The sequence below is a fragment of the Apium graveolens genome, chromosome 9 (genome assembly GCF_009905375.1).
Source record: "Apium graveolens cultivar Ventura chromosome 9, ASM990537v1, whole genome shotgun sequence".
NCBI lineage: Eukaryota > Viridiplantae > Streptophyta > Magnoliopsida > Apiales > Apiaceae > Apium > Apium graveolens.
Genome location: NC_133655.1, coordinates 141,270,793 through 141,282,129, shown reverse-complemented (window position 1 = coordinate 141,282,129; position 11,337 = coordinate 141,270,793). Strand labels below are relative to the sequence as shown.

The following is an 11,337-nucleotide window of genomic DNA, read 5'->3' as shown; positions in this document are numbered from 1 at the left end:
AATTCGACCAGGACCAGGATCAATTCGACCAGAAAATATAGAGAAATCCTGATCGAAGCCCCTGAGGTCGAGATCCTGTCGATCAGGGTTGAAAAGGAGGCTTAATTCGACTAGAATTAGACCCATTCGACCAAGAAACACGAAAGATTCCTGGTCGAAATCATTGAGGTCAAAATTTTGTCGACCTGGGCAGCAAAAGAAGCTTAATTCGGTCAAAAAGCAAGAACCCTGACCGAAAGGGACGAAAATCCTAGTCGAAAAAAAAAAAAAAAATTCCTGGTCGCAAAAAAAAAAAAAAAAAAAAATCCTGGCCGAAATTCGACCAGGACTCCTAACCGAAAGCATCCTCCTCGAAAATCCTTCGACCAAGGCACAGCAGGGGCTAATTCGACCAGGATCCTGGTCGAATGGATTCCTGGTCGAAAATTGTATAAAAAAAAAGGGAAGAAAAAAGAAAAAAAAAGGGAAGAAAAAATCCTGGAAAATTACAAAAAATAAGGAAATTCCTTAAAATAATTTCTGAAAAATGTTAATATTTTCAGAAATAAGGAATAAATCCAGAAAATTAAAGGATAAATCCCAGAAATTAGGGAAAAATCCAGAAATTGAGGATAAATCCCAGAAAATTAGGGAAAAATCCCAGAAATTAGGGAAAAAATCCAGAAATTAAGGATAAATCCCAGAAAATTAGGGAAAAATCCCAGAAATTAGGGAAAAAAATCCAGAAATTAAGGATAAATCCCAGAAAATTAGGGAAAAATTTAGAAATTAGGGAAAAATCCCAGAAAATTAGGGAAAAATCCCAGAAAATTAGGATAAATCCCAGAAATTAAGGGAAAAATCCAAAAATTAGGGAAAATCCCAGAAAATTAGGGAAAAATTCCTGGAAATTAAGATAATTTCTGAATAAAAGGAAGATTCATTGTAAATGTGTAGGTCGCTCCACACTTTACGTAAAAACGAAACCCTGAAAGGGAACGAATAACTTCTGCGAAACCTAATCAATGTTTCCCAAAAGTTGGGGGGCAAATGATAGGGATAAATAAGTCCTGATTTTATAATTAATGGGCTGATAGGCCCAATAATAAGATGTATAATATTCAGACCAGAAAGGTTAAGCCTGATGGACCAGATCAGGCCTGGTGGAATAAAAAAGGCCCAAAAGCCCTGATTATTAATTAATTTCGTAATTAATTAATAAGGGAAAAATCAGCTATTGAGAAGAGTCCCGATAAGGATATAAATCCTTATAGATTAGCCTCAAGGGGACCTAAAAGAATAAGGAATCAGCTTCCTACTTCCTAGGACTCCTAAGTCTATCCTAATTCAGAGGCTTGTCCACCAAGTCTCCTATACCAAGTCCAATTCAAGGACTCACACATCTATATAAGGGGCCTCACCCCACAAATCAGAACTACATTTTTTGGCTTGATTCTCTAATATACAGAGATACGTAGGCATCTCGTAAAGGCAGAATTAAGCTACGATACACGAGAGCAGCCATTAAAGGCCTTGAGCTCCCGAATCTTAGTAATAAATACAGCAAATAATAACCTTGGTTTTTTATCCATAACAAATGTAAACTAAGTAATAAAAATAACAGAATTTATATTAGAAACATCAATAAATTTATATTAGAAAATAGAACACAACGTAAGAAAATTTCAATTATTTTTAAATTCAAATAAAATTTATTCATCCAAATTTCTATGTTATAGGAAATGTGATAAAATGATTAATACATGTGAACTATATTAACAACTTTATATAAGTATATGAATGGCCTGACGTATATAACTGTTTTTATAATACTTATACTTATAATACAGCAGGACTAAACTACCCCTCAACCCATGTGATAAATAAAAGAAAGCCAAACAATAACAACTGTAGGATGAAAAAAAAATAGATGGTCAGGATTGGGTCTCCAAGTCTCCAACTAAAATCAGGTATATATATATATATATATATATATATGAATATGAGGTGAGTGAAACTAATATGAGGTAGTGACATTTTTTAAATTTTATAATAAAAGTATAAAAACTAAATAAAAAGGAGGCACATAAATAATATAAATTAACATTTTATTTACTCAAAAGTTAAATTAATAAAAAAAGAATTTGATAAAAAAGAGAGGATGTGGCTTATCTAATAAAAAATTTAAATAAACTCAAGAAGTTATGTAGCACAATGGTAGTGATATGAAGTTTTTGAGTAGAAAGTTTGGGGTTCGATACTTATTTTTAACAAAAATTGCGTGAGAAATGATATTTTTAAAAATTTCAAACATAAAATGCAAATTTGTAATTTTACTACCATTAAAATGTCTCAATTTGCCCGTAGTCCTTTTTTAATATATCGAAGGAGATACAACTATACGGAAACTAAAAAACGGAGTTACATAAATAATATAAAGCAACATTTTATTTTACTCAAAAGTTAAAATGATAGAAAAAAATTATGTTAGAAAGAGATGATTTGGTTTATCTAATAAGATTTGTAATTAGGACTCAATGTGATATGTAACACAATGATAGTGACATGTAATTGGACAATAGATGGTAAGGGGTTCGAATCTTGGTGTAAACATAATTTCTTCTTAATTTTAGCTTAAACTATATAAGAATGTAATTTTTGAAAATAAAAGGGTAAACTCGTAATTTCACAACCATTAAAATGGCTCAATTTGCCCTTGGTTTCCCTTTAATATATAGAAGGAGATTAAAGCTTATAATTTACTTATAAGTTTGTTGATGTATTTGGTAAATCATAATTTATAAGTTATAATTTTTCTAGGAAGAAACTTAAAATTTTAATATTTAAAATAAAATTCAACAGAAATATTAAAAAAATTCCTAAAAACAAAAAATAAATTAAAAATTACAATATTTAGAGCCTTAACTATGTATTGCGCGCGCACACATACATATATATATATAATACTCCTTTCGTCCCTTTCTAATTGTCACATTTACTTTTTAGTGGTCAAATTAACGAATTTTTGAGCAAAGATTAAATATTACTCTTATATTATTTAAAAAACTGAAAATTATATATTAAAGTACATTAAATATATTTTCTAATGATATAATTCTTTTATTTGGATCATCATAATTTTTTTATAAATTTTGGTCAAAATTCGGTTAATTTGACGACACAAAAATAAAATAGGAGGAAGTAATAATTTAGGCACTCTTCTAATATTTTAATTATAATTTATAAGCTTGTGAGCAAATTGTGGCACTTAGAGAATATAATAATAAATAATAAAAAGAAATCAAGGCATTGAATTAGAGACATTGAGTTGGTGTTCAACAAAAACAAAAAGAAAATTAGCTGAAATGGAAAAATGAAATGTGAAAATGGAATGTAACACGTACTTTCTAATTATTATCAGCATATAAGTGAAGATACGAGCATTACCCTAAACTTGCCTATTAGGTAATGAATTAGATACAAGGGGTGAATGTGTTTTAGTATTTTTATGTTTTTCTTGAACTATTTTGATTTTGAACAAAGTAAATCAAATTTTGTAGTAAGATATGTTATAACATAAATTAAACATGCAGTTATTGATAACACAGATCTTTCAAAACTCACTTACTTTTATATTAAAATTAAGAATGTTTTACTACAAAATTTCCAGGCTCTTTGTAGACAAAGAGCTTAACTTCTTCTTTGAGAGAATACAAGATTTTCTTATCTAAATTGTCCATTTTAACAAAGGACCAGTGTTAACTTTATATCTCAGTTAACTGCTGGTTTACACAGTGTATAATAAGACATGCCATTAACTTTAATAAACTGTCACTTGTCATTTCTATTTTAGAAAAAGTATATCTTCCATTTCTGGCTTAGCCTATCTTTGCATACTGTGTCAACTTTGATCTTCCTTTATCAGTTAATCCTCACCCTTGATCTTGCACACTCTTCAAGCTGCTTTTTGTAGATTTGTCAATCCGACTGGTTGGATTGTTTGTTGATTGTTAATCTTGGATATTGAACTGGTCTGCAATTTGTACTTTGAGATTTTACCTCAAGATCTCCAGTTTAGGCATATAGATAACTTGACATCTCGATAAGTATATTGGCTTATCGAGATCTCTAAATTGTTGATCTGACTTGATCTTCTTGATCTTCTGAGGCATGATCTTCTTGATCTTCTTCTAGATAGAATTCTTAGACTTGATACTGTTTGAAGGAAAAAGACTCCAGTCTCCTCTTTTTGACATTTTTACAGACTTTAAATGTTACAAGTACAAAATGCAAACTAAGATTACAATACAACTTACTTAGGGTTGTCAATTTGACTTAGTCTTATTATTGTACAGGCATGTCTTGTACAACAATCTCCCCTAATTTGTGAGAAGATTGCTTAACACAAATTCATGCCTGTTAACAAGACTAACCCGTAGTTATAATGGAAAATAAGGCTAATATAAAAATGGACACAATTACAGCAATTTTACATTAGAAGATTTACAGAGTCTAAATGGTTACAAGCATCAGGTAAAAACTGTTTTTGCTTCTGTCTCTTCCCTAATGAGATCCTTTAAGAAAACAAGAATTTCAAGTTCTTCTACAATAGGTGTCCCACTTAGAGCTTTTACTAGTTTGATTCTGTCTGCCTTTGGATAACCACTGTCTAGTAAATCAATTCTAAATATTGAGAATTTGTGAGCTTTGATGTTTAGAAACTTTCCATCTTTAGAAATTCCGCTCATTCCTTTGCCCTTGAGTTCTTCTGATCTTTTCATGAATATTTCAATCTCTTCATCATACCTTCTTTTTCTTTCCTCATATTCAACCTTATTTCTTTTTATTCTTTCTTTCCTTTCAATCAACCAATCAGCCAAAACTGATCTCCATGCTCTTGTAGCAGTATCCTTATCTTTTAACAAGCTTAACACTCTCTTGATTTCTGTGGGAGGGAGAAAACCATTAAAGGACAGCCAAGGAATGTGAATGACCCATCTATATAATAAATTCTGACTTCCTTTAGAGATACAACCCAGACTCTAACTATTTCCTCAACTAGTTTTTGAAAATAATCATCATCTGAGATGCACCAATTTAAAGGTAGAAAGTCATTTTGCTTGAAACAATTCCAGAGGGCCCTTTTAGTAACTTCAACTTTTTCAATAGTCTTAGCTTTCTTAGGTTTTCTCCCAACAGACTTGAAATGAGTTTTCCGTGATGGTTTGACAGAAGGTAAGGTTGAGATTTTCTTAAGAGATATTTGGCTTGTGGTGATTGGAATTTTTAGAAAAGAGTTAGCAGTTTCTCTGTATAGAAATTTGGGCTTAGAGGATTGAGATGGTTTGATGTCTGAGACAGTTGATTGTGAAGGTTGAGCCAAAGGCTGAGTTAGTTGTGTTTGGATTTTTAGGGTTTGATGTGGTTCTGAGCCATCATGATTCTTTTTGCTTTTCCTCTCACTTCCTCACTTCCTCACTTCTTCTCATCATTCTTCTTTCCATCTTCTTTCTTCTCTCCATGACTCTTCTCCTTGCTACCAGTTGCTTTAGAGGTTTGACTTGGATTTGAGCCAGAAGGCTTTTGTTTGTCATCCTTCTTCTCATCATCATCCTCATCTTTCCTTAAATTGTATTGAGTATTTGGCAACATGGTATCAGGATTCAAGAGATACCTTCCAAGATTTTTATCATTTTAACATCCTCATGATTCTTGTTCTTTTTAAGCTTCAAGTCAGACTGTAATGTCATGATCAGCCTCATGTTTGATCTGACACAATGTTTAGGAACAATGAGATGCCTTGTTTGACTGGTTGTTGGACATATATAAACTACTCCTTTGTGTGGATATAGATAGACTTTTGGAAAAGCTGCTATCTGTGCCTTTTTGAGCTCTTGGAGAAGTTGAGTGTCTTCTTGAATAATTGGATTCACTCTGTCAATCATTACATCAAGTTCAGATGCTCTTAAAGTTTGAAGATATGGAAGAGTCACCTGGAGACACCTGTCCACACCACCATCATTGATGTTCATGACAATCTTTGTCTCTAGAAAATTATCAACTTTTACCACCACTGCTCTTATGAAATTGATGTTCTTGCCCAAAGCTTTCTTGCAAGCCATATAGTTGTGTTGAAGAGATACTCTTAGTGCTGCAAGAAGGTCATTGAATTCCTGATCTTGATTGGGTCCTTCTGCAACCCTTAGTAATTTTCTTTCCCAACATCAACTTGAGCACTTGAGCTTTGTCCCACCTGAACAGACTCTTTGGATTTTGAACTAGCATCCCTGGATTGTTGAATCCTAGCCTCAATCTCCCCTTTAGTCTTGGTGATAGGCATGAGGAGGGGAATTGGTAACTCTGGCCTTATTTGTTTAGGTAAAGCAGGCAGTGAAATGTTGAGCTTCCCCATGATGGCACCCAAAGCAACATAATTCTGTATTTGAAGGTGCTTATGAGAGTCCACCAGGGTCTGGGTGTCTGTTTGTTGACTCTTGACTAGAGAAGTCAAGGCTTGGACCTGTGCACTGAGAGAAGCATTAGAGGTCTGCAATTCTGAGACTTGGTTTTGGAGAGATTGGATTTGCAGATTTGTAGAAGTGGAGTCAGCTGATAAGAGCTAGTAGATGTTGAGGAGCCAAAGGTTGCTTCCACAGCCTATTTGATGCCATCCATGAGCAAAACTGAAGGCTCATATCTGCTTTGGTGAAGTTGTTCCAGCTTGACCTTTGTGTCATTTGAATGAGTGATTTGCTGTTGGAGCACTGTATGAAGAGAAATGAAGGATTGTTTGAGTTTTTTGACTTCCTTTTCAATGATAGTAAGATCCATCCTTGACATTTGATCAGCAAAATGCTTGAACTTGGAGGTGATCTGTACTTGAGATGGGATGATCTCATCCATTTTGTCCTTCACCAGCTTCCTTATCTCGTCTTCATGACCAGTCAACTTGAGTTCTAGGGCTTTACCAAACAGGTTAAAAGCCTTGAGTTGAGCTTTGTAGACCTCAGTGACTGCATCATAGACATCCTGTGGAGTCAAGGCCTTGGCATTGCTACCAAGGATTGTAACATACTCATCCCTGAATCTAGCCAATACTTGATCCATCTCCAACACAAAATCCTGAGATAGCCATGCATCTACATTCCCATCCCGTTCTTTATCATTCACAATCTTCTCCTTCTGTTTTTCAACATTTTCATTGTATGTGAGCATGATGACTTGATAGTCTTGATTGCTCATATCAGAAGTGAGTAGATGCTGTGAGATATTTGCCAGTCCAGAAATCTGCTCAACTAGAAGATCATCTAAAGATGTAGGTTGAGAGCCAGATTCTTGCAGCCATTGAGATAGAATATGTGGTTGTTGAGGTTGTGAGGTTGAGGGTTGAGCTGTTGAGGAATCAGAACCACCTGTGACTGAAGTCACAGTTTTACTCGCAGATTGCTCTGTGTTTATGACAATGTGTTATCCTCCACCTGTAGTGGGAACCTCCAATTGAATTGGAGGGGATTTGACTGGGTTACTGTCATGTACACCAGCCTCAAACCCTTGTGCTTCGTGCAAAGCACTGTCACTTGAATGTGATAAACTTGCCTCCCCTATAGCATGATCATTAGCAATTGTACTCCTAGCATCAACTGCTAATGCAATATCTGCTAGGGTTGCGAGGGGAGTTATTCCTACATGAGGAACCTCCAATTGAATTGGAGAGGATTTAAATAGCTCTCCCTCAGGAGTACTACCCTCAAACCTAACAGCCTGTGAAGGCTGATTTTCACATGAAGGTGCATTTGTGACATCCATGCGGTCTTCAGTAAAAACTAATGAATCCCCCATGGTTTTGATGGTATCATCAAGGTCTACCCCAGCTAGTAGCCTCTCACCATCTGATTGTAGTGTCTAGGTGGTGAGCAAGGTTTCTTGAACCAAGTCACTTGATTTAGCTTGCACTTGAGAACTTTATTCAAGTGCTATAGGTAGAGAAGAAATTTATGAGATTAGAAATTGTTGTTCAGAAGTGAGTGTTGGCAGCCCCCCTGAATGGATGAGGGAGCTTCAAAAGATGTGCCCTCACTGTGTGTGCCATCCTTATTTCTTCTACTATACACTTGGATTTGATCAAGTGCAGGCTGTGCAGACTCTATACAGGATGCATTTGGGTGAATGCTCTTTTTAATAGACACACCCTGTTGAGAGGATGTATCTAGAGTCTGTTTAATTCCCATATTTATAACTGCATCCTTTTGGGAGGACACAGAGGTGGTGTGAGTGGTCAGCTCAGATTTCTTACTCTTCTTTGTTCTCTTGACCAAGGGTGACTCAGTTTTTGTTTGATCCATACCACTCTCATTCATGACTGTTAGGGTCACCTCCTTTCTCTTCCTTTTACCCACCTCATCCTTTTGAGAAGACGAGGTGGTTGTTTTCCTAGCTACTAAAGGTATTGAAGAAATGGTTTCAGCTTGGGAAGGTCCCTGTGGGTGTTCCTGTGTTTTTACTTCCACAGATTCAGGGACCATAGCCGTGCTAGGCTGTGCATTAGATCTCATATCTGGCATTGGGTAAGGGTAAGTCCTAAATCTCTCCATCATATATAGAGTGATTTTCAGACTCACATTTACCTTGTTCTTTGTAGTAAGTGAACCAAATATTATTTTGGACACTTGCTTACAGTTGCCAATTTTAGTGCTATCTATACCATTTAACAAGTGTATGTCTTTTACTTTATGATTTACAGTAGACATAATGAATCTAGGAAAGAATATTTTCTTACCTCTAGCAGATAGGGGCATGGTCAACTGTTGAGTGGCATTTATGACATTTTATTACGCTTCGTAAAGCTTTGAATTGGTGTATTTGTACTCAAGTTGTTGGTGTTTTAATATGTTTTTAGTGTTTTTGCATTTTCAGGCATTCTCCAGGTAATAAGGTGAATTAGCATGGTTTTAGTGCTAATTGGGTGTTAGGATGGTGTTGGAATAAAAGCTCGTGGAAAACGAACTCAAATCAGCAAGGAAAAGAAGAAGTCAGAATTCTATCTAGGGAGTCAGCGCGCCCGCGCTGTGATAACGCGCGGCCGCGCCCAAAGATCAGAAGCTCAGCGCGCCCGCATCAGGTCGGGATAGCAGAATTCTGTTTCTACTAGGATTTTGAGAGTTTGAAGCCCTGGTCAATTCTACAGCACATATCTATATAAATAAAGATGTTTTGCATATGGAGAGACATACAAAAGCTAAGGAAGAGGAGTAAAGAAGACAGGAGAGCACAATTCAACCAAGGCGAAGAAGATCTAGTTTATTCTTGTGATTCTTTGTTTAAGTTGTAACGTTGGATGCTAGTTTTCTTATTCTTGAACCTTTACTTGTGTTTCGTACTTGGTTTTATTAAGTATAAAGACTACATTTATTATACCATGCTTTCATTGGAACCCACATTGATGATGAGTCCGATTATGGGCTAATCGTTATCGTGGGGTTCTCGCGGATTTATTAATGGATTTATTTAGTTAATTTGTTTCGATTCCTTAATGTGTGGTGATTGTATGATAACCTAGTATTGGTTGTGCTTATTCGTCTTATGAGCGTCGTGAACTTATAAGATAGTGTGTTAATTCTTAATGAAGTGAAAGTGAATTTGAGGATTTAGAACTTACCATGCTAGCATAGGTTCATGTGTTATTGTTATGCATGATTTTTAGGTAATTTTAACCATCTTACTTGCCCTATGTAATCATGATAGATAACTTGTGCATTAAACCGTTATGTTGTCAAATTCTATAGACATATAGGGTCTCAATATAATTGGTATCTATTCAACTTCTATCTCTTTTGTGGATGTCTGGTAGTATGGTATTTGTGCAACGAAAGTTGGCGTTTATCAGTTTCGTGTTATCTGATTAGTGTCATCAGCATTACATGCTAAGGTTAAGAACGAAAAGGCTAATGAATGAAGTATTTAATGAAGTTAGAATCCTATGTTTGTCATATATATTAACTCAACCATTCTTATTCTCTTAGTTATAATTGTTAGCTTAAGTTTACTTAAAAACAATCTCAATTTGTTAATCGTCTTAGCATTGAATAATAACCATACCATTGTTGCATAGATACATTGAATGAAATTACAAACTTGATTCTTTGTGGGAACGAACTAGAAGATATTCTATATTACTTGCGAACACGTATACTTGCGTGATTTTTAGCGCGTGTTTAGCGACTAACAAGTTTTTGGCGCTGCTGTCGGGGAATTTAGTGTTAATTTTTAGTTTATGTGTTTGTCATCAGTGGTCGTTAAAGTTCATTGACTCGGACATTGTTACTTATCTGTTTCCTTGTCTTATTTCAGGTACTCTAGCAAGCGTGTATGCATACGCGTTCGCGCGCTCATAATAGAACTCTGAATCAAGCCAAGGAAGAAGCTGTAGTGATTCGAAGGGAAGTTTTTGAAGACGAAGAGAAGGTAGAAGAAGAAGAGAAAGTCGAGGAACCAGCTTTAGTAGTAATGGGAGATCAAACAAAAATTCCTAAGGCTTTGATGGATTATTCTCAGCCAAAGATCAATGATATTCAGTCGAGCATCATCAGACCAGCCATCTTGGTTAGTAATTTTAAAATCAAGTCAAGCATGATTCAGATGATACAAAACTCAGTTCAGTTTGGGGGTTCTCCTACAGAAGACCCCAACATGCACATCAGGGATTTCATCGAGATATGCGACACTTTAAAGTTCAATGGTGTGACTGAAGATGCAATCAAGCTGCGACTCTTCCCATTCTCTCTAAGGGATAAAGCAAAGTGCTGGTTACATTCTCTATCACCAGGGTCTATCACTACTTGGGAAGATCTTGCTCAAAAGTTTCTCACTAAATTCTTCCCTATGGCGAAGACTGCTGCAATCAAGAATACTCTTACTCAGTTTGCTCAGCAAACTAGAGAATCTCTATGTGAGGCTTGGGATCGATATAAGGAGATGCTAAGGAAGTGCCCACACCATGGCATGCCTGATTGGATGATTATAAACTGTTTCTACAATAGATTGGGGGCTACTTCTAGATCCATGCTCGATGCAACATCAGGAGGAACCTTGTGGGCTAAGAGCTACAATGAAGCTTATGGATTGATTGAACTGATGGATGCTAATGAATACCAGAATCCTTCTCAAAGGCTAACTCAGGGTAAAGTACCAGGAATTCTGGAGTTGGATGCAGCAACTGCTATAACTGCCCAACTTAAGGCTTTAACGATGAAGGTGGACACTTTGGATAATTGCGGAGTTAATCAAATCACTAGTGTCTGTGAGCTTTGTGCTGGTGCCCATGAGACTGATAAGTGTGCTATTTCTAGTGAATCAGCTCAG

At 35.6% G+C, this 11,337-nt stretch overlaps 1 non-coding gene across 1 annotated transcript; it reads right to left on the bottom strand.

Moving 5' to 3' along the window:
* Positions 1-10,872: 10,872 nt before the first annotated feature.
* On the bottom strand, positions 10,873-10,979 carry LOC141688599 (small nucleolar RNA R71). Its single transcript, XR_012562033.1, has one exon. It is a non-coding gene; the product is annotated as a small nucleolar RNA R71 (small nucleolar RNA).
* Between the last annotated feature and the right edge of the window lie 358 nt (positions 10,980-11,337).